The 23,752-nt window shown below is 54.0% G+C and overlaps 1 protein-coding gene across 8 annotated transcripts in view; it reads left to right on the top strand.

Moving 5' to 3' along the window:
• Window positions 1–23,752, top strand: part of ZMIZ1 (zinc finger MIZ-type containing 1) — a 239,401-nt gene that overhangs the window by 69,043 nt on the left and 146,606 nt on the right. For all 8 annotated transcript variants that reach the window (XM_053582469.1, XM_053582463.1, XM_053582468.1 and 5 more), the window contains exons 3-4: window positions 295–387; window positions 20,880–20,957. The gene's annotated coding sequence lies outside the window, so the exon portion shown is untranslated. The remainder of the gene's footprint in view (window positions 1–294; window positions 388–20,879; window positions 20,958–23,752) is intronic.

Genomic DNA, 23,752 nt, shown 5'->3' with positions numbered 1-23,752 from the left:
TTTTTACCACGAAGAGAAAGACAACAACACAAAGTCTCCAAGCCCCCAAAGAAACAAAACTTGTACGTACATACATTTAAAAATCCCACTAGGAGGAATTGGCTTGCTTGTGAGAATGCGTCTGGGCAGGGAAGACACAGCCACCTCTGATAAATTAGGCATCCCGGGGTGTGCTTAAGTGGCCCAAGAGGCCACTGAGATTAGCCCGGCAGCGGGGACAGAGGTAGGAGGGAGTGGACGGCTGTCTGTATCCCTGGCTGCCTACACGTGTCCTGTCTCTCTCTGTGTACCCAGGAGGAAGAGGAGGCCTGTTGGTGTCAGACCGATGCTGCAAGGGGTGTGAGGACAGGAGCCATCGTCCATCACTGAGCTGCCAGACCTGAAAAGGTAACACCAGATCCCTGACGCCCATGTCATACCACCACCCTCTCCCCGAACTTGGGCAGGGGCAAAGTCAGGCTCCTGGGATGTGATGGGCTAGACCAGAGCTGAGGATTGTCAGCCCTTTATTCCAGCCTCTCTTCGCCCTGGACGCTAGGCTTCTCTGTAACTCCTTGTGTGGTGCCCACACTGCCACAGAATGCTCTGGCCTGGAGTTCATCTCCGAAGTGGGAATTGGGCTCAGGTCCTCCACTTAGTCCAGTCCTCAAGGACTCTGTGAATCGGTGCATCTGGTTATTTGGAGTTAAGCCATCTTAGCAGCCTGGCTCAGTTTGAACTTTGGGGCTGTAATCAGGGGTCCCAGCTCCTGGGGATATAGCATTATAAGGCTACAAGGTCAGCAGGGCCAGATGGGGCTTGAGAAGAGAGGATTTTCCAAGGCAGACCTAGCCAGAGATGTGTTTCAGTGGAAATGCGGCTGCTGTCTCCTTTGTGGCAGCATTTGAAACTCCACATTGATCTTCCTGGCAGCTGTGGGTAAGAGTTATTGTCTGCATTTTCAGACCATGAGACCAAAACACAGGGAAGTTAATGAGCCTGCCAGGGACCACACAGCAAGCTCTGGCCACACTGCAGCAGCTTGGCGTTAACCTATTTGCCATACCAGCTTCTTCACTTTGACTGCACTGCACTGATTTGACCCATTCTCCCCAGAAAAGTCCTGCTGTTGAAGCCAAGCAACCACTAGTCTTTATTGTGTGCCTGTGGTGTGACCCATCCATCTACCCATCATCCATCCATCCATTCACCTACCCATCTATCCCTCTAGCCATCCTTCTGTCTATTCATCCATCTACTCATCCACCCATCCTTCCATCCACCCACTCAACTAACCACCAAGTTACTCTTTCACTCACACACCAAATATTCACTAACCCTTGCACCGGGTCAGGCCTGCACTAAGGCTGGATTTTAAAGATGGAGCAGATCTAGCCCAGTTCTGGGAGGATGCTGTGTGTGATGGAGGCAGACTCAGGATCCCAGAGCCAGACTGAGGTCCATAAGGGCAGTGCACAAAGCTTGTTGGTGTCTGTGACTATCCCCAGGAGGAGAGGAGGAACTGAGTGCTGATTCACAAGTGGACACTCAGGGAAGAGGAAGTACCATTGTTTACCTATTCATTTCCCAGATGTTTTATGAGAAAGTCCCTGTGTCATAGACTCTTGACGTATTTGAGATATAGCAGGGGACAAAACAGACAGAATTCCCTGTCCTCGTGGTGCTGATATTTTCTCCCTCTTTTTTTTTTTTTAATTTTTTTCTTTATTAAAACATGATTGTGTACATTAAGGTGCTGATATTTTCATGGAGAGACATGGACAGTGAGTATCTAAAAAATGAATATATGTCAGGTGAAGCTAAGTTTTAAGATAAGAAATTAAGCTGGGTAAGGACATGATGCCTACAGGGTAGGGTCAGGTGTTCTTTGGCACAGATTGGTGGCATTTGAACAGAGATCTCAAAGCAACCAGGGAGTGAGCAGGGGTGCACTCAGCCTATTCAAGGAAAGAGCAGGGAAGCCAGCATGGCGGGAGGGAGTTGAGGAAATCAGAGACAGCATAGGGATCCACTCCTATAAGTGAGCAAGCATGGAGCAGAGAGATTGCTGGGAAGCCACTCTCATATCCAGGCAGAAGTGGTGGGGGCTTGGCCCAGTGAGTAGCAGGGGAGAAGAGGAAAAGCCACTGAAGGCTAAATGCATTCCAGAAACCCAGTGGACAGGCTTGCTGGTGGATTAGAGATAGAAGATTGAAAAAGAAGGGGACGTTCAAGGAAGGCTTTTGGCTTTGGGACAGGAGCCAGTGGTAGGACAGAGATGGTTATTTACTCAGCCAGTGATGATGAACTTAGAGGGCTGCTGGAGATTAAGGAGTTCTGCTTTAGATGCATTAAGTTTGATAGGCCTTTGAGACATCCAAGTGGAAAGATTATGTGGGCGGCTGGATGGATATATGAATCTGGAAGGCAGAGAGAGGTCTGGGACCAGAGATATAAATTTGGGAGTCATCTGTGTATTGATGGTGTTGGGAGCTGTCAGGCTGGTGAGATCACCCCAAGAGTGCTGGCAGTTGAGAGGGTCGGGAATCTGAGTCACCTGGCATCTGGCCCTCAGGGGGAGTGAGTCCCATAGAACTGTGGTCTCAAATCCCCAGGATGGACAGGTAGTGGTCCCTGGCCTGTTAGGAAGTAGGCCACATAGCAAGAGGTGAGCAGCAGGCAAGTGAGCAAAGCTTCATCTGTATTTTCAGCTGCTCCCCTTTGCTCACTGATTCCACATTATGGTGAGTTGTATAATTATTTCATTATATATATTACAAAGTAATAACAATGGAAATGAAGTAGACAAGAAAGGTAATGTGCATGAATCATCCCCAAACCACCCCCAGCCCCCAGGTTTGTGGGAAAGTTATCTACCATGAAACCAGTCCCTGATGCCAAAAAGGCTGGGGACTATTGGCATAGAGGGGGGCTAGGAGGTGCAGCTGGGAGGCAGGCGAACAGAGAAGGCAAGTTCCTAATGGACAAGGGAGATCGCTGGGCAAAGCAGGGAGAAGGAACAGCACACACAAAGGCTTGGTGGCCTGTATAAATGGGCCATATTAGGCGAAGGTGGGGAAGAGGAGGGACGGAGTGTGACCACATAGGGTGAGGGCCTGTGGGTGTCTGGCTGGGCTGTGGGTGAACCCATGTCTGCGCCCTCCCTTTCCCCCTGGCTGGTGCACCCTGATCCCAGCAGAGCCTCTTGCCTTGAGGTCTGCTCACTTTTGTGCTTCCTTTTGAGACGCTTCACCTAGCTCTCCTGAACACTGGACATCCCCTTTGCTTGGAGCACTCTTCTGAAAACACAGGGCTCCAGGTGGCCGTTCATGTGCTGCCCACGGTGGAAATAGCACCAACAGCTTCCCATTGAATTCCTAAGTACACGTGCATTCTTTATATTAAAAACAACTAAATCTTCTAGGCCTTGAGTAAGTGTCACAGCATCTGCTCCTGCTTTTGGCAGGGAATTGTGTACGTGTGTCTGTGTGTGTTTTTTTTTTTTGTTTGTTTGTTTGTTTTTATCTCTTCCCTCACTTCATCTGTCTCTGTGTCACTGCCTCTCTCTCTCTCTCTGCCTTTTCTGAAAACATTCCCTGCAGTGTTCCCTCTGGGCCAAGATTAGGGCTGGGTGGGACCCTGAGGATCAGGTATGGTCTCTGCCTTCCAGGAGCTCCCAGCTACTCCCTCTGGCCCAGCTCTGCCACCCACCAGTATTATGACTTTGGGAGCTGCAGCTGTCCTGTGCTGTAGTCCATAGGAAAGAGCACCCAGAGACTCTGGAAGAAGATTCTGGCCTGAGCCTACTCACACCCTCCCTGCCCGTGAGAGGTGCTGAGCCTCCTCAGGCTGTCTCCCTGACCACTCTGAGGCCAACCAGCATTTGCTAAGCACCTGCCTTGTGCTATGCACAGGACTCAGGGTGGAGTGCAGAGATGACAACAGAGGGTCCCCACTCCGAGAGCTGGCAGGTCAGAGAGGGTAGGGAGGAAAAAGTTAAAGAACTAGCAATTTCCAATGGAACAGTGAGCACTACAGTGTGCAGCAGAGAGAATAGCCTCAGCTTGCTCAGGAAGGGCGGCACAGAGCAGCAGCTGCCCCCAAACCCTCCGTGAGGCTGGGCAGATGCTCCACAGGGCATGCAAGATGTGATGGGGGGTAGGAGAAGAGTGGGCCCTGGCCAGAGGAGCTGCAGGAGCAAAGTCCAGCCTATCTGCTGAGTGAATGCAGTCTGGTGTGACTGGGACATGGGAGAGACCTCTCAAGATTTCTCCCCGCAAAAAAATTGGATGGAACCTGGCAGGGATTCGCTGGCTTCCTCCCCTTCAGGAAGGACTAGAGGAGCCAGTGGAGCTGCTCTGATGATGCTTGGCTCCGTGGCAGGTCAGTGGCAGGAGGCCATGGGTAATCTAATTAGTGTGCCTGGCGATGGGACAGTAATCCTGTGCCTTTAGACTCACTTTTCTTTAAGTCTGTCTCCACCCATTTGCTCTCTAAATCCTTCTATTGCCTTGGTGACATCAGGCAGAACTGGACTTACTTCCATTGAATGGATGGGTGGACCAGGGCTAGAAAGGAAAACGCGTGCATGATGCCACAACTAACAAGTGGCAAGGAAGAGCTTTGAACTGGGCTGGTCCCACCTGTATCATATCCTGGGCTCTCTTAGAATATCCAGGCTTATAAACTGCCTTTCCAGTATCCTCATTGGAGGCCCAGAGAAGGTAAGACACTTGGCCGGGGCCACAGAACAAGTCAAGGGCAGAACTGGCACCAGAATCTCAACTGACCTGTTTGTGTCCCCCGCCCTTCCCCCCCTGCCCAGCAGGTACAGAGATCTTGCCCTGGGCCCTGCCCACTTCTGCTTGGAGCACCCACTGCACTTGATTTTCCTGCAGCCTTTGGCACTGGCTCGGTGGAAGGCACCAAGTTCCTCATCAGAAGGCTCCATTGTGCCTATTGTTTAAATATAGATTACTAATGAAATGCCTTTTCATTGCCTTCCCAGTGAATATTTTCCGTGTAAAGTTAATTTGCAGTGTTATGTAAATTCTGTTTAACTTCAATCAAGTTTCTAATTATGTTTTTACCGCAGTAATTCCCATTTGATTTGTCATCTCCTGTTAGGTATTTAATGTTCGGTGGGCGGGTTTGCTCACGCCGGCCCCTCCCTCCCTGACCTCCTATCTGCCCTGTCCTCTCCACGCTCCTGGCCTCTGTTGTCCCTCCCGCTTCTCTGTGGCTCACTCCCACCTCCTCCCTTCCTTCTTCTCATTCTGTTTTCCGCTTCTCTGTCTCCCCCTCCTCACTCCTGCCTCCTGCCCTCTTTCCCGTTGTTCTCTCTCAATCTCCCTCTCTCCCTGCCCCTTGGGGGCTCCCCATATTTGCCTCTTCGACTCTTTTCTCTCTGGGGTGCTGTCTGCTGCCATCTTGCTCTCACCGTCTCTGCCTCCCAGGGCTCTCCTTTCCCCCATCTTCCCCCCATACGCCAGAGCCCTCCTCACAGCAATTAGGGGCTGCTTCCTCAAGTGGCTGGGATGCACAGGGGACACACAGAGCCTCCAGTGGGGCCAGCTGGGAGCCTGGGGCCCCCAGGACACTTTTGTGCACCCTGGGACAGTGGGGTGGGTGGGAATGGGGACTCTGTGTTCAAATCCTCATTCCACCCCTGTTAACTGTGACCTGCAGGTTAGTTAACATTTATTTCTGTGCTTTGCTTTTGTCATCTATAAAGTGGGGACAGTAATGGTCCATACCTCTAGGACTGTTGTGAGGATTCAGTGAGAGAACACTGTGAAGGGCTGGGGAACTGATGGGAGTTGGTGTTTACTTGGGGACTCTTGGCCACACACTTATTTCCTTGTGGCCTTCCTGAAATGCCTCTGTAGTGGGTTTGAGGGTCCTGGGGGTCAGGCCTGAGGCCAGGCTGGGCTCTGGCTGCAGACCCGATAGAGCTGGCCACATAAGGGGCAACAGCAGAGCAGTGCGCCCCCCCCCCCATTCTCCCTGCAGCCTGCCTGGAGCTGGGTCTCAGCTCTGCTTGGCAAGAGATGTGGCCTCCTCCAGTGGTCCTAGCAGCCTAGTCTTGGCTGTGACAGGACTACCACTCTGGGGGAGTATTTGAGGCACAGACCCCCCCCCCCCCAGTGTTGGAAGAGCCCTCAAGACCCTGGCCTACAGACCTTTCCCAACAACAGAACAAAGGCAGGGCAGCTCCTGCCGAGTTGGACTGGACACTCCCTTCTCCCACCCTTCTTTCATCCCTTGGATGCCTGGGGTTGTATTGTGGAGTCAAGCTCCAAAACCACTGCTCTGGCAATACCATGATAACTTTGGCATTGGCTCACAGGGGACTCCTCCCTGAGCCTCGGCATCCTACCTGTGGGCCCTCACGTGGGGTTTTGGGATTCTCCCTGCAGTCAGGGAGCGGCTGGGCCACAGTTCCCAGCAGGCATCTGCTCTCTGGGTGTGGAGGGAGGAAGGAAAACACCAGACAGTGTGAACTCCACCCCCTCCCTCTGTCCCCCTCCACTCTCCTCCCTCCTCACCACTGGGCTTCCCATCCAGCAAGTCCCTGGCACGTCCAGGAAGCAGAAAACAAGTGTTTGAAGAGGGTGTTCTTCTGGGTGAGGAAAGGCAACTGGTCACTTGTCCTTCAGAGACACAGAAACCTGAGCTGGCCCAGCCCCTGCCCTGCTGGGCTGCCTGACCACCTGACCTGCTGCAAGTGGCTGTGTGTGTGGAGCGTGTGTATGTGTGGCTCTGTGTGTGTGTCCCTCCCTGGTCAAGGAAACCTTAGCCATCACGTGGCTGTTTTCTTTCCCTGTTTGTCTAAGTAAGCAGTTCAGGCCGGCTGCAGCAGGAGGCTATGACATGGCGCCAAAGGAGAAGGGCCACACTGGTATGGGCAGTGGAAATGAGGGTCACTGTGGACAACAGGGGGTTCTGAGCTGAGTATTGCAGTTCTTAGGCCTCTGGATTTGGTGCAGGGAGGCCTGGGCTGGAGAAAAGCTCCTCTCTGGTCCTCTGCCCACCCCGTCAAGAAAAGGCACTGGGCATGACTGCAGAGGACACTCCTAGCCCTGAAATAGAGAAGAAATGTGGGCACCTCTTACCAGCAGGAGCGCAAAAAGGCAGCATCTTGGCCAAAGAGAGGACCATGTGTGGACATAGCCGCCATCTATTGTGGCCCCTGGAGTGTGCTGCGGAGCCCTGGCCTCCATGGCAAGAGAGGGAGTCAGGCCTCCCATGTGCATTCATCAAGCCACTGATTAATTCAACAGCTGTGTCTTAAGCACCTACTGTATGCCAGGACCTGGGCTGGACAGAGGTAGGGCTTGTCGGAGCGCAGACCCTCCAGAACCTCTGTCAGCGACCATGTCTGTGATGTATTTTCTTCCTGCTGGATGGGCAAAATTGCCATTCATTTCAAAGACCCTGTGATTTTGTCAAGAGCTGACCATGTCCCACCCCACTGCCGTTCCAGGAGGATGCAAGCCCAGCATGGGTGCAGGGCTCAGTGAGAGTGGTGAGAAACACCACTGAGTCCTCCATGGACTGAGCAGGTGTTTCCAGCAGGGGAGACGTTCCCCTTCCTCCAGGGAGGTGAGAGCTGGAGTTGGGGCTTCCAGAGCAGATGTGCGTGTTGGCAGAGTACAGAGACCCTGAGCCCAGGAGTGTGGGGAACTTTTCCAGCCCCACATGGGCCACAGGGCACCAGAGAAGTGGCAGCTCTAAAATCACCCTGAGGACGGCCTGCCAGGGCCTTGATGGAGGCCTACCAGCCTGCACATTTTGTCTTGCTTAGATGACACCGTACCCCCAGGGCCTGGAGGGAGAAAGAGGACTGTGGTGGCCTTTTGAGGCCATCCTTCTGAGAGGACACCTTCATTCCTGTGTCTATTTGTCCTCCCTCCTCCCTGCTTCATCCTTCTCTCCTCCTTTGACAAACATTTCCTGGCAGCCAGGTCTGTGCCGGGCCCCTGCTTAGTAAAAGATGCATCCCTGGCCCTGGAGACGTCCACTGCCAAACTGGTGTCAAGCAGCATCTCAGGGTGGGCTAAGGGCCCAAGCCCAGGAGAGAGGCAGTTGTTGGGTGAGGGTTAAAGTATGGCTGACCCCGCGGGCTCCTCTGGCCTCGGGGAAAACTTACGATGAGTACCCACCAGGTACCTGAGAGGTGAGGGGTACAGAGAGCCAGCATCAGAGCCACATAGAGCACCCTCAGACCTTGTCTCTATTGTGATAGGATTTGGGGGTGATTCACCTGGAAGAACCCCACAGGCTCTCAAGCTCGAGGCCATTCTGTTACATCTGGAAAACTGTTCAGCAGAGGGCTGAAGGTGGATGGCCAGTGGCTGACAGGGTGATGCATCCAGCCATCCTGCCACTCACAACTGAATGTGAGTCCTAGACAGGGCAGTCATAAAGCTGCCTAGTCTGCTGGTCCCTAGCTTCAGCTTGCATACCCCCAGGGCCAGGATGCTTACTCCTACCCCGTGGCTGTCTTGTTACTCTTCCCAGGAGTTTGTGCCTTGCCATCCCACCAGGCTTACACTGCCTGCTGTCTTCCACAGACCTTTATTGTTCTCGGACTGAGCACCTTTTGGGGTCCCTGCCCTTCAGACAGAGCTTCAAGCTAGGCCTGCCGACAGCCCCATGAGGGCCCTTTTGATTGGACAGACAGGTCATCAGTTTCTGGTGTGGGCCACCATGCTGTAGCTAAAATCAGTTCCTGCCCCAGCTGAGCAGACCCACCGTCCTACCAGTCAGGAGACCCTGAGGCCAGGAGGGGCTGCTGTGGATTTGCCTCTATGGGGAGGTCCTTGGGCTGCTACTGTGCAGGCAGGAGATTTGAATCTCAGCTCTGCCCCAGTTCCTGGGGTAATCTCAGGCGAGGCCTGGCCCCGTTCAAGCCTAAACCACCTCCCATCTGTGTTCCTCGCCGGCACTCAGCTATGAGAGGCTTTTGTCCACAGTGGGCCCACGGCCAGCTGGAAGAGTCCTCCTCACTGTCTGGCCTATTTGCTTTCTGAGTTGCCTATTTGCTGAGCAGCCTTGATCGAGACCTGGGAGGCAGCAACCTCCCATAGGCTGTGCCCTGGGAAACCACAAGGCACCGGGGAGGGTGCCAAGCTCTGTTCCCATCTCTCCACCTCACTGGGTCAGGCTGCTAGCCTATTGGACAGGTGAATCTCTAGCTCCTAAAGCCACAGAGAAGGGGTTGGGGGTCACCGAGAGGCCATGAGTGGCCCTGCAGCTTCAGGGCCAAGCTCTCCTGCCTCCCAGACCCCTGACATTTTAAGAGTTCAGATGTGCAAAGCTGGGGTGGGGTAAAGGGGCCTTACCCTGGGTGCTGGCCTGCAGTATGACATCATGTTGGCCCCACATAGGGGCTGCCTTGCCTGTCGGGGTGCCAATCCTTCCACAGGAGGTGCCTTGAGTCTAACCACTAGGAAGTTCTGCATTTGAGACCTGAAATCAGCCTTGTCTCACTTCTCCCTCATCCCGGTCTCTTGGGCATGACTTCTCCCAAGGGATCACTCCCAGGAATCTGATTAGTGAGTAGGGCTGATTCCTGCAGCCTTTGCCCTGCTGTGTCTGAAGTTTGCACTTCTAGGAAGAAAACCCAGCAGTCACTTTGGTTAAGGCCTCATATAGGAATACACATGGAGGCCTAGAGGTCACAGGCCAAAGGCCACCAAGCATGTCAGGGTAGCCTGCCCAATCCCACACCCAAAAAACGCAGCACATCCAAGGAGCCCTCATCCAGCCCTGCCTCTCCCCTGGGCTGGGTGGGGCCAGTGGGACAGGAAGCCTGGGCGGGCCTGGAGGATGGGACTCAGGGTGGCCTGGGCCTGAGCCAGGGATGAGACACAGCCCAAGTCTGGCCTGGCCCCAGGCCGCAGCCGCCCAGGTCACTTGGCCTCTGTGAGTAGCCACCCACCCACCCATCAGGAAGCCCTGCCCAGCCACCACCTTCATCCCACCCCGTGTTCTCCGCAGCTGGCGCTTCTCCTATTTCCCATGGGAGCTGCTGCCAGGAATTGTGCCCTCTTGAGAAAGGAAGCCCGACCTCGGGCTCTTAGGCTGCCCTGCCTCTGACTTGCTTGGACCCTAAGCCCATCCCTTATCCACACACATGCGGACGGCTTATCTCCTCCTGGACAGTGGAGTCTGGGACCTTTATGGGCCTTGGTAAAAGAAATCTCATGGTGAAGCCCAACCTGGGAGCTGGGAGGCCCCAGTTCTTGGTTCGGGACCCCCCACCAGCTTCCTGGTGCACTTGGGTAATCACTCCACTCTGGGCCTCATCTATAGAAAGAAAGGGAAGAGCAGAAGCACGGCTCAACTATGAACTCCCCATGGTGTGCATCCAGGCTTGGGGTGACAACCCATAATCTCTCATTCACCTCTGCCTGGCTGGGAGGGAGCCCTTCTTTCTCCCATCCCCAGGAGCTAGGCGGTGGAACATGCCTGCGTCTCTCTGCTTTGCTCAGGCAGGTGGGCCAGCCCAGGGCGCCTGTGGGCTGGAAAGTGGGGAGGGGGCCCTGCTGAGGGGCAGATTCTCCCACCACCCTCCCCACGCCATCTTTCTCTCCTCTAGTAGGTGCTGTCTGACTCGTGACCCACCTTCCCAAGTGGGATGCCCCCCCTCCCCCAGTTCATGAAGGAATGTCACCCTAGGGTACCAGCTGTTCCAAAGGCAGCCAGACATCAGATGGGTTAAGACAGACTGGGGGCCTCTTCAATCTCATGGACCAGCTGCAAGCCTGTCAGCGACAGGGACCACCAGACACCCAAGAAGCCCAAGCCCCCTTCTGTGGGGTGGTGATAGCTCAGACTCCAGGGGCCTTAGGCACATTGCGCTTCTGAGCCTCAGTGTCTGTACCTGTCAAATGGGCCTTCAGAGCAGGTGTCATAGGGTGCTAGGAGAAGTTCTTAATGTGGGAACAGTGCTGGAACCCTCCACCCTGCCGCGGGCCTTCTCTGCATGGCAGGCCTTTCCCTGTGAGAGAAAGGTTACAGGTCAGAGTTAGAAGTGGGATGAGATCAGGGATGGGAAACCTTCAGCCTTAAGACCACTTGTGGCCTTCTAGATCCTTAAAGTGTGGCCTTATGACTGCATCCAAATTTCACACAACAAATCCTTTTATTAAAAAGGGTGCAACAGAGAAAGATGAAGCTTTTCTTGCCTCCTTTAGTAATTAAAAGAGAACAGTCTTGAAATCAGAAGACCGTAGGCAATGGGGAGCCACTGAAAGTTCTTAGACAGAGGAGTAGTGAATTCACGAGGAGACGATCTGGCAGCAGGGAAGCCTGGCATGCTCATCTAGTTCGGGGGCCCTCAGGAGTTGTCACATGGTGAGGAAAGTTGGCCCACATAGGTGTCAGCACCAGCTGGGCTCAGGCAGGCCTCAGTTTTCCTCCTGTAGTCTGGTACTGCCTGCGAGGCTGGGAGGGGCAGCAGCCCCACACCCTCTGTGTGTGCCCCTAAGTCCCACCAGTGCAGGGCGGGCCCCACTGCTCCTTCCTCCTGCTGTGACTTTCTGGTCCTAAGTGGGAGGGAACCCTGGAGGCGTCCATAGGCTGTGGGGTGCCAGCCAGGGTGAGGGCGCTGGCAGTGGGTGGAGTCATGGGATGGGTGGCCATGAGTCAGGGATTGCTGGGCCTGATGTCACCCACTGCATGCTGTGTTGGCTTCCCCGAGCCTGTCTGCCTCATCTCTCCCGCCCCATCTGGGCCCCATGGGCTGCTCCATTGGGTGATGATGCTGTGTTTCCAAGAGCTCTAAGCCCGGGATGGAGAAGTCAGAGGATCTGGCTCCAGATCCCAGGCTCCCCCAACACATAGGCTGGCTTCGGGAGGATCCCCAGTTGAAGAGTGAGGGTTGGGCTGCCCAAGGGTCCTCAGGTGCAATCCAGTTAAATCAGATTCCTGGGACAGGGCCTGCACGCAGACTGGGAACTTCTGGCCTAGGTGGGCTGCTCTCTCCATCCTCCTCACGGCCCCCAGGCAGCACTGTGGACCAGCCCATGGATGTTGGAGCCTAGAGCCTGTGCTGAATCCAGCTCTGCCTCTTTCTAACACCAAACAAGTGACTTCATGTCTCTCAGCCTTAGCTTCCTCATCTGTGGAACAAAGATGACTTTACCCACTTTCTAGCATCACTGTGGGGACTAAGTGAGTTAGTAATGTCTATTAAAACTGAGCCTGGTACTGACGCAGTGAGCTCTGTGTTGAGTGTCAGCTGCCATGTTCTTTAATCTGAGTTGGTTTCACTGTCATCCCTGCTCATTCGTTCTTCCAGAACAAATCACAGGGCCCCTGTGCCTGCAAGCCTGGTGCTGGGTGCCAGGGCCAGAGGAAGGGGACACCCACCATGGGGGCTGGCCTTAGCCCCTCCTTTTAAGTGCCCTAAGGCCCCTCTAGGGCCCCAGAACACAGGTTCGGTCATTCCCAAGGATTGATGGGCAGGTGAAGGGTGGCTTCCTTGAGACTCTCTCCAAATTGCTGGGTAAAGGAGTTCCTCTTTCTGAAAGAACAAGGGAGACCAAAGAGTCAAGGGAGAAGAAAGGCTAGGTCTACCCTGATGGCCCAGCTGGAAAGTACTTGGGGAGTGCTTACTGCCCCTTTGGGTGGCCCTGGGCAATGCTCTGGGTGTGTGCTGGTGCAGACAGGGCTGGCAGTGTACAGAACCCAACAGGACCCTCCCCTCAGCAATCCAGGAGATCAGGCAGGCATCATTCCTCCTGCTTGGCAGATGGACAGATGGAGACTGTGAGGGAAGAGAAGCACTTGCCCCTGGTTGGGGGGCGGGAGGGTTTGTGAGTGGCTCAGGGCAGATTCAAATCCCACTTCCATGCAAACAAGATCCAGCTTTCTGGGATGTCTACATTGGTGGGACCAGCTGCTAAGTGGAGTGTGATGGTCATCAGGCCCGTCACCTGCTTTTTCCCTGACCTTATAGCAAGTACCCTGCAGACCACCATTGGCTGCCCTGGCTGAGGAGAGCTGACATTACTATAAATAGCAAGCACTCATGTTGTTTTGGTCTCCTCTGAGGGCCAGGAGCCAAAGCATTTGTCACCCTTTAAACCATCTCTCTCCCCATTACACTGTTGAAGAAACTGAGGCAGGCAGGGAGTTGGCTAAGACCACATGGCTTGTGAGCAGGCCAGGATTTCATCCAGCCCTGGGTGATGTTAGAGCCCGTGCTCAGACCCACCACCTCCTGCTAGCAAAAACAGTGCTTTCCTTTGTCCAGCATTTGTAACCCTGGGCTTTGGCCATTGCTTCATACTAGCCTAGCCCACATGTGGCCAGGATCCCAGAGGGATGCCTGTTTGAGGAGCGTGACCGCCAGGAGGCTGGCGCCTGGCCCAGGAAGGGGTCATCCGGAACACTCGGTGCTTGGCAGGTTGCCTGTGCTACCGACAGTGCCCGTGCCCTTCAGCCTTGTGACCTTCCTGCACCCATCATGGGTGTGACATCAGCTATGTAATCCGGTGTTAGGCCCAGATGAGGAAACTGAGACTAGAGGGACAAATGAGTTGCTGTGGACCAGGCTTGGACCTCCTAGATCCTTAGTGTGACCTCCAACACCAGAGAGGACCTGAGTTCTTGTTCTGGCCTTGGGCTTCCCTACCCCCATCTCTTCCTGGACTTGTGTCCCTTCCTCTATAAGGTGACATGTTTGCACCCAGAGCTTCCTGAGGATTTCCAAGGGCTCTGCTGAAAGCCTCTAGGATGGGGAGTGTCCCAGGAGTAGGTATGTGGTGCTTCTCCAGGACACTCCTCAGAAGTGGCAGGGGTAAGAGACGAAACTCCTAAGAGGGGGCCATTGGCAGAAAAGTAAGTTTAGATCGTCGGCACTGGGAGTGGCAAGTGCCCAGATTTGTCCATCCCCACCAGTGCCCCTCTGACCAAGACCTCGATCCCTGGAAAAGGGGAATTGATGGGTGTCAAAGGACCACCTGGCACAGATTTTGCACCTGGAGGGTGCTTAACATCTTTGGCTCCTCCTATGGAAGGGAGGTGACAGGCTGTTGAACTCAACCTGATGATCTCAGGTCCACTCTGGTGTTGGAGGTCACACTAAGGATCTAGGGGGTCCAACCCTGGTCCACAGCAAGTTATTTGTCCCTCCAGTCTCAGTTTCCTCATCTGGGCCTAACACCAGATTACATGAGCTGATGTCATACCCATGATGGGTGCAGGAAGGTCACAAGGCTGAAGGGCATGGGCACTGTTGGTAGCAACTTCAGCAGGTGGCCCTGATGAAGCCCATCTACAGGGATAGGACCTGTTGGGGCCTGTGGCCAGGATTCATCCTCCTAGAGCCCTGGGGCTTTCCCTGTCTCTGTGTATGGGCTTCAGTGCCTCACCCTGGCAGGCCACCAGGCCTGCACCTGGCAGCAACCCTGAGCCAGTGGTAACAATGACAGCTCCTATGTACTTAGCATTTTTTGTCCAAGTGCAATAAGGGCATAATCTTGTTAGGTCCTTCAACAACTCTGAGAGCAGGGACTATTATTTTATGTATGTACGTACTTATGTATGTATTTAGGTTGGTAGGTATGTATTTTTGAGATTTTGCCATGGTGTCATCATAACTCACAGCAATCTCAAACTCCTGGGCTCAAACAATCCTCTTGCCAGGCACCTGCCATGACACCAGCTTGTTACTTCTTTCTCTTTTCTTTTTTCTTTCTTTCTTTCTTTTTTTTTTTTTTTTGAGACAGAGTTTCACTATGTTACCCTGGGTAGAGTGCTGTGGCGTCACAGCTCACAGCAACCTCCAACTCTTGGGCTTAAGTGATTCTCTTGCCTCAGCCTCCCAAATAGCTGGGACTACAGGCACCCGCCATAATGCCTGGCTATTTTTTGTTACAGTTGTCATTGTTGTTTAGCTGCCCGGTGCTAGGTTTGAACCTGCCAGCCTCGGTGTATGTGGCTGGAATCGTAACCACTGTACTATGGGCGCCGAGCCTCTTTTCTTTTCCCTTAGTAGCAACGGGGTCTCGCTTTGGCTCAGGCTGGTCTCAAACTCCTGAGCTCAAGCAATCCACTCACCTCAGCCTCCCAGAGTGCTAGGATTACAGGCATCAGCCACCCATACCCCTCTAGAGCTCTTGTTTTAGAGATGAGGAAACAGGCCTAAGTTCCTTGCCCAGCATCACACAGCTAAATAAGTGGCAGAGCTGAAACCCCAAATTTTGCATGTCGGAACATAGAGCCACACGGTGTGCCATCCTCCCCTGCTGTGCCCTCATCTCTTGATTAAAGGAGAAATCGTTCATCTGGTGACTTGAGGAGAAGGGGTAAGGACCCTTTCCCTTAGGTGTGAGTGGCCACTTGCCACAGCCAGAGCCCTCTGGTTTTTAGAAGTGTTGGCTGGGCAGTTGGGTGGTGGCAGGGTTGGGCTCCTGCCCCCTTTCCCAGAGGAGAATCTGATGGAGGCTCTAAGGAAAGGGGGGCCAGACCCCAATGGGAGGCTTGAGTAGGTATCCTAGAGCCCCACTTATCACTGTGTGACCTTGGTCTCTTTCTGGTCTCACTTTGTCTCTTTGCAGAAGCTGGACACCAAGTGGCTGGGGGGCCTGGGTGGGAGTCTGGGCAAGACACCTTGGCACCAAAAGCCAGAGCATGTCTGAGGCAGGGTGGATGATGCCAGTGAATAAGGATGCTGTGACTCAGGCAGGCTCTCTGGAGGAGGTGTCACTTCAGAGAGCAGAGTAAACCACGACTGGATAAAGAGTGAAATCTTGGTAGGGCCCCCAAGGAAGTCTTTGCATGTGCCCCTGCCACTGATGCCCCCTATGGCTCTCCTTTTAGCCCGGAATTCTTCTGTCCACGTGCCCCTGGTTGTGAATCCCATCTCTTTTTTTGGTGTCCCCTAACTCCGAGTGACATACTATGTGGACACCCTTGGGAGTATAAAGGCTTACTAAGTGTTGGCCTTTGACCCTGCCCTTTCTACTCTTTTCCTCTTCTCCCTCCCCCTCTGGCAGATAGTAGGGACTGTCCTAGATTGTTGAAAGAAAGAAAAGAAGGAATGAATGAAATGAACAAACAACTTCTAGAAGTCAATTTATAGCCCTCATTTTTAATTGAGGAAACCACATCTCGGAGATGCTAGAAAGAGGGGGAGGGTAGTAATGAGTGCCCCCCACCCTTTCGTAACTCCCACTCTCTGGGTGCTTCATGGTGCTGGGCATCTGCTGGCCACCGGCACTCTCAGCACATGGAGGCATCTCTGAGGGCCCAGCAGCAGATGCTGACCACAACTCACCACCGAGCAGACTTCCAGGGCCTGGCATTCCTGCCTCCCCGGCAGGTCAGCCAGATGCTGCAGCCAGTCTGCCCTTCCCTGGCCACTTGTAAGGATTCCATGTGGGACAGAGGAAGGCTGGGAAGCCGAGGAGCACATGGCAAGGAACTGCAGGGGAGTACCAAACAACCTGGGCTTCCAGGGCCTGGGCAGGCTGCAAGAACAGCTTGTAGCCTCCTCAGGAGGTGAAGACAACTGGGATCATTGAACCTAGGGTAGGGTACACCATCAGGATGTTCTTCAAGTTCAGGGAAGGGAGAACTCACGTGGGGGCACTCTCAGAGAAGGCAGCATGGAGGAGGTGGTCCTTGGGATATCAATGGATGGAAAGGACTCCCAAGGGCAGTGACTCAAACAGATACAGAGCTGCTGGAAGCCTGGATTGGAGGGAGACAGCTCTCATTCTGCCAGGCTCCCCTGCATGGCCTCTGGCATTGGCTGGGCAGTTCATCGTCTGTGAGGTCTTGTCTGGCGACAGGACTGTGCTGAGGATAGAGTGGGGCAGTGAGGGATGCGGGATGGTTTGGATTGGCTGAGAGGCTTGTTCTGCAAACACAAGGAGCATGTGTGTGCACATGAGTGTTGTTTGCACTTAAGTGTGAGGAGCTGAGCCCAGAATCATAGGCTCACAGATGGCATTGGCATAACCCCTGCCCTGCTCCCCCTCCTAGGAGAGTTCAGCCTCTTCCCTAGTGGTCTGTAGGGAGAGTTGTGCTCCCCCAATGTCCAGCTCTTATTCTGTCACTGTCTGGAGCCTCACCTAGGGGGTGTGTGCCCTGGACACAGGGCCTTGGCCTCCCAGGCCTGGGTCTGGCTCTTCTCCTATGTCTGGATCCTGCCTCCCACCCCCAGTTTGGTAAGGTCAGAGAACAGGTATTCCAGGAATGCAGGAGGAGGCGGGGCAGCCAGCCTGGTTTGGATAACCATGGGGTAAATATTTGCCTTGCTACTGGAGCCGGCACTGGTTGTGGGGGGGTGGGGTGGGGGGTGGCATGGGGCAAGGCGGGGGGTTCTCCAAGATGGGGAAAACTCTGTAACCCCAGAGTCTGTTGGCTGCTAGACCAGCCCCTCTTTGCCCCATCTGTAAAATGGGAACAGAGCAGCTCCAGCACTTGAGCGACTCAGTGGTGGGAGCTGACTCAGGTTGGCTCAGCTAAAGAGTAGGACTAGGTGTGTGGGTGGGCACCCACATGACAATAGTTCTGATCTCCATTCAGACACTCATGACCTTGAGCAATTGCCCCTCCCTCAGGCGTTAATTGTCATCACAAACGGAGCTCTTCCTCCTGGGCACATGCATCTGCACACCCCCTAGCTCATTAAATCCTGACAGCCTCTAGGGACACAGGGGCACGTATGAGGTCAGCAGCAGGTGTGAGGGTCTGAGGCCTGGTGCTCTGATGGGTCCCTGCCTACCACTCCATGCTGGGGTATCTGTCCCCCTCCCCAGTGGTTTGTGGGGAGGTCTGTGTGCTGGAACTAACCCTAGAGCAGCGGTGTTCAACCTGTGTGTCACGAACCCTTTGGGGATTTCCTGCATATCAGATATTTACATTACGATTCATAGCAGTAGCAAAACTAATTATGAAGTAGCAACGAAAATAATTTTATGGTTGGGGGTCACCACAACATGAGGAACTGTATTAAAGGGTTGTGGCATTAGGAAGGTTGAGAATCACTGCCCTAGAGGCTTTCCTGGTGGGGGAGCAGTGGAGAATAATCAATCCCTGTTTCAAGGGTGGATGAGGGCTCAGAGAGGCCGAGTGACTTGTTCAAGGTCACCAGCAATAAATGGCAAACCAGGGATTCAAACCCAGCTCTACCAACTTTTGCCCTCTGACCTCACCACTGAGTCCAGGGCCAGGGCTCCCATCCAGAATATGGACTCTCAACCCTTGGCATCTGTAGAGAACAGCTGGTCACTTAGCCTCAGGCCTCAAGCCACAGGCACAGAGTCCTCTCAACACCCCAAGTCCTGGACACCCTGTGTCTCGGGCACTTCTGCCCTCTAGGAATCCTGGATGGAGCCTGCACCTCTCTGGACCATAGATCACTTTGGCCAGGTGTCTATACCCAAGCCCACACCCGCATCCTTCTCAGGATTCTTAGAGGAGGCAGGGATGGGAAGCAGCGGGGCGGGCGGGGCTGTACCTGGTCTCCCCACCTCCCCTCTCCCTGATCTCACCTCCCCTCTCCCTCTCTTACCAGGAGGCCAAGCCCACAAAGGCTGCCAGAGCATTAGTGACTGGACACCCAGCAGGGCCTCTGTGTTCACAGCCCTGCTGAGGCCCCTGGTTCCTGAGACTCCCTTGGCTAGTGTGAGGGGGACACAGAGGCAGGAGAGCCTGGGTGCCTGGCCCTGGCCCCCCTACAGATAGCCACTCACAACCTAGCTGCCTTCTTCTGAGATCTTTACTAGTTGTGTGACCTCAGGAAGTTACAGAGCCTCTCTGGGCCTTGGATGGGGGTTAGGGATCTGGTTTCTACCTCACGGGATTTCACTGACTGTTAAAGGAACTTTATCTCAGTCATAATCTACAATACGGATTCAATAAAGGCAGGCCTCCTACTCCCTGTCTTTTCTACTCACTACAGGTTCATGGTCCCCTTACTAGGACCAGTATTCAAATGCTAGCATCCAAATGCACCCTTACTTATCCCTGTGTGACCTTGGACAGATCCCTTCTTCTCTCTGCCCCCAGACCCCCAGGGGCAGGCTGGGTGTGCGTGTCACCGGGAGCTGCAGCACCTCCAAGAGATGGGGGCAGGGTGGACATCATGTCTTGGGGCCTAGACGATGCTGTCTGAATGAGCGACAGCTTTCCGGCTCTGGCTTCTGTCTCAGCTGCCAAAATAATTCTTTTCTCTCTGTCAGCAGCTCTGCTGGCCTGCTCGCCTTTGGGGGAAGGCCTGGCTATGGGTGCAGGAGGTTGATTGCAGTTCTGCCCCAGCCACTGACTTGCTGCCTGACCCTGGGATAAGAGCAGATGCTGCCCTCTCTGGGTCTCAGTTTTCTCCTCTGTGAAATGGAAAAGTTAGGGTCACCCAAAATCTGTTGGTATTCCTAAGGTGAGCACAGTTTGGGGGCTGCCAGAGTCAAAGGGTCAGGATATGGAAGGTGTATGCTTTCCCTGTGGCGAGGGTGGAGACACTGGGCCTGGCTTTGGGAGCTTGTAGATTAGTGACCCAGGGCTCCATGGGGCCCCACAGTGGCCCCCAAAAGGCCATTCCTGCCTCAGCTGACGTGCACAGGAAGCTCCGATATGTTTGTCCCTCAGATGCCCTTTACATTTACAATCTATACCTGTGGGGGAGGTGCCCCACTCATTATTCCTATATCCCCTCCCACAGTTGAGGAAACTGAAGTAGAGAGAAGAATCGTGTCTAAGCCACACACTTGCTAAGAGATTGCTATTACTGAACACATTTCCTTTCCGCTTCTCAAACACCAGGCTTTGGTGCGTCTTGTTGAAGCTCTGGGCGCCCACTTCTCCCTGGAAGCCCCTGCCTGCTGCACTGTGAAGGTGACACTGCCTCTCCCACTGTTGGCCACGAGCCTGCTAAGAGGCGCCTGGCCCTACAGTCAGGTTTCCTGTATTTTACAGGAGGCCACTGCTACGGGCACAGAGAGCTACCCTCACAGCTGGGACTTCAGAGAAGGCTGCCAGCCAGGCCTCTGGTTCTGATCCTTCTGGATTCCCACGGGAGTCTATGGGCAGTGGGGGGCATGTTGGGTGTCCCCTGAGGAGATGGGCCTGTAAGGATGAGCATCTGCCCCACGCCCAGGGTGCAGGTGGGCCCTGCGCTCTGCCTGCTGCTGTCCTTTCCATATTCTTCTCCCTCAGCAGCTGTGGGGTTTTCTCAAACTAGAACTAGGGTCATGTCCCTCTGCTGCCCAAACCCTTCTGGGCCACATGTGCCACCTCCCCTGTGTCATTCACTGCACCTACCACAACCCCCACTCCACAGTCCTCGGCTGGACCACTTTCCTCCCTGTCTTGGGGTCATCACATATACCGTTCCCTCTGCCTGAACGTGGCTCCCTGTGTCTGCCCCGCCTCCTTGTTTCATCCTTCAACTCCATTTCTCCAAAGAGGCCACCTTAGATCTTGGACTGCTGCTGTGTAGCTCCTGCACGCGTTCTTTCTGGCAAGCACCACTTTAATTTTGTATTGTTTGATTTCTCTGCCCGTTGTCTGAGTCCCCACAAGGGTGGGAACCACCGTCACGGCCCTGTGTGCCTATTAAATGTTTGTTGAATGAATGAATGCCAAGTGCTTTTGTCACCAGAGGTTGGGAGATGAGGGACGTTATGATCCCATTTTGACCTGAGGAAACAAACCCAGAGAGGTTGGGGGCACATTCACATCACATAGCCTGTGACAGGCAGAGGTAGGGGGGTGAGGAGCCTTTTACGTCTGGGCACCCCATCATGCCTCTTCAGACTCCCATCTGTCCATGGGATGGTGCGGTGGTGCTCATTGTAGACTCTCAATGCAGGTCAGGTGGTGGTGGCATGATCAGTGCTGGGGTGGACCCACTGACTGTCCTCTTCTCTTTGCAACAGGATGGAGCTGGAGTGAGGTGGAGGGGCCGCCAGCTGCTGACCAGCGTGTGAGACACTGGTGGCTCGCGGATCACTAAGGTGGGTGTGCAGTTGTGCTGGTGGGTAGTGGTTGGGCTGGATGTGTGGGGGGTGGATGTGTGGTAGGAGTGTCCTATCTGGAGGCCAGGTGCTGGCCCTGGCACACTGTGCCCTTGCCTCGGGCCTCAGCCTTCATGGGTGGGTGTGGGTTCAGGCCACCTTTGCTAGGACCTCATTGTACCCCGGCTGGGCCTCCCTATCCCTGGTCTTCCTCTAGAGTAGCTGCCAGGGTTTGGGGGTGTGCCAGGGAAAGGACAGGTTTGGCTCCGCAGCCTTACCCCCTAGCCCTGCTGAGACCCTCTGAACCCCATGGGGTGTGTGCAGCCACACTGGAGGAGGTCTGAGTGACAGAGACACATTAGATGGAGTGGGTGCAGTGTTGCCCACCCCCACAAACATGCTGGACACATACTGGGCTCTGGGTCAGACAACCTGGGTTTACTCCTCACTTTGGCACTTGTCTACTATGACCATGTGCAGTTGCTCTGTGCCTCAGTTTATCTGTCTGTCATATGCAGTAGGATGGCAGCACTTGCCCTGCCATTTCAGTGAAGGGACCGCACTCCTGGCACACAGTAGGCCCTCGGGATATGTCCGCTGTTTTCCCCAAGTGTGCCGGCACCTCCCTTCTCCCCACTTACCTCCCCCCTGAGGACCCACCCATGCCAGGATGGGCATGAATGGGTCACCCAGCCTGAGAAGGGGGTTGGGCCCCTCAGGCAGCTCCAGAGAGCAGCTGAAGACAGCAGCTCCTGAGGCAGAACCTCCTGGGTGAGGCCTCTGGCTTGCACACCAGTGTGCTCATCACGGGGTACATTTCAGGGTTGATCACACTTGGCCCTGGGCCCGAGGGTGACCCGTGTAATCCCTGTTTACTCCACAGCTCAGCCTAGAGATGAGAGGCCTTCACAAAAATGCTTACTTGGGCCAGGGCCCTTTGTCCTGTGGCCCTGTGGTGGTGGGACCAGCCCTGGAAGGGAGGAGGGGTTTTCACCCTGGCATCCCCTGCTGCCTTCAGCTTCTCTCTTGGAGCTCCAGCACTCCTAGGACCAGGGTTAGGGCTGGGAGCATTATTCAGCTCCACCTCCCTTCCTGCTGCGGGGAATCCTGGCTCCTGCTCATCAGCTTCATGACCTCGGGCCAGTCCCTTCCTTCTGTGAGAATCAGTTTTCTCATTTGAAAATGAAGATGATTATACCACCAACATTGCTGACAGGGCTGTTAAGAGGATGCTTAAAAGCTGCGAATATTTTTAAATGTTACAGCTTTGTGAGCGGCTGTGTGTGCCAGGCACTACGCTCCTTAAATACATATTTCTCCCCCACAAGAGTCCCATGAGGAGATTTGTTTAATGCCTCATTCTGCAGAAGCTCAACATGGTTAAGAAACCCATAGGGCCGTAAGTGGTAGTGTCGGGATTTGAACTGAGGTGCTCTGGAATTGCTCAGACACCTTTGAGACCAGGGCGTGGCCACAGAGCAGGCTCCGGTAGCTGCTCATAGACCCCCCATTTCTGCCGTGAGTAGTCTCTTGTCCTGTCTTCTGAAACTTGCTGCCCTCAGGAGCAAGAGTGTGGCCCCCCAGGCTGGTGGCCTGCCCCTCAGCAGCCTGATAAGACTAGGGGAACCCACCGCTAATTGTCAGGTAACCTTTGAAATTCTCCTTCACGGTGGGTTCTCCTTTCGGATGTTTTTCAAGGTAATTCATTCCCTTTCCAGAAATTGCCAGTGGCAGAGCATTAGGCAGCTGGTAATTAATCATAAGAGTGGCTTCCAGTTTATTCTTAAAAAAAAAAATATGAGGAACAGAAAGCCTTGGTGGAAAAAGAAAAGAAACGAAAACCACTCCAAGGCGAGGGTAGTAATCAATACCTTGGTGTCCTAGAAACTGTCTGGGGGTGGGGATGGCGGACGTGCGGCCTTCTTTCTTCCCAAGGCTGGAAGACCGTCAGTGCCTGCAGTGGCAGCAGGAGACTGTACTCTCCTGACATAGCCTCACCAGCTCCCTGTGTGACACTGAGAAGTTGCTGCCACTCTCTGGCCTAGGCTTTGCCACCTGTACAATGGGCGAAGGGCAGGTGCTAGATTAGAAACAGATATTAAGGCGGCGCCTGTGGCTCAGTGAGTAGGGCGCCGGCCCCATATGCGAGGGTGGTGGGTTCAAACCCAGCCCCGGCCAAACTGCAACAGAAAAATAGCCAGACATTGTGGCGGGCGCCTGTAGTCCCAGCTGCTCTGGAGGCTGAGGCAAGAGAATCGCGTAAGCCCAAGAGTTACAGGTTGCTGGGCGATGCCTGTAGCTCAAGGAGTAGGGCGCCAGTCCCATATGCCGGAGGTGGAGGGTTCAAACCCAGCCTCGGCCAAAAACCACAAAAAAAAAAAAAAAAGAAAAGAGTTACAGGTTGCTGTGAGCCAAGTGACGCCACGGCACTCCACCGGAGGGCGGTACAGTGAGACTCTGTCTCTACAAAAAAAAAAAAAAGAAAAAGAAACAGATATTAAAGGAATTCTTGTTCATTATCACATTTAGTGCCTGGCACATGGTAGTTGCCCCACAGATATTTTACTAATTGAGTGAGTGAGTGACTGCGTGCTCACCTTGGGTTCTAGTTAGGTGTCATCAGTGAAGGAGGTAGGCCTGGCTATAGGATGTTGTTTCTCTAGCTCAGTTATAAATTAGAGTGACAGTTGGGATGATACCCAGTGCACTCTGGCCAGGAGAGCTTGGACTGCCTCAGTGGCAACCAGGCACTGTCTACTTGAAATCCTCAAGTTCAACTTTCCAAGAATCTCTGG

The sequence above is a fragment of the Nycticebus coucang genome, chromosome 3 (assembly GCF_027406575.1).
Source record: "Nycticebus coucang isolate mNycCou1 chromosome 3, mNycCou1.pri, whole genome shotgun sequence".
NCBI classification, from domain to species: Eukaryota; Metazoa; Chordata; class Mammalia; order Primates; family Lorisidae; genus Nycticebus; species Nycticebus coucang.
Note: the sequence above shows the minus strand (reverse complement) of the source record. Positions and strands in the feature narration are given on the sequence as shown.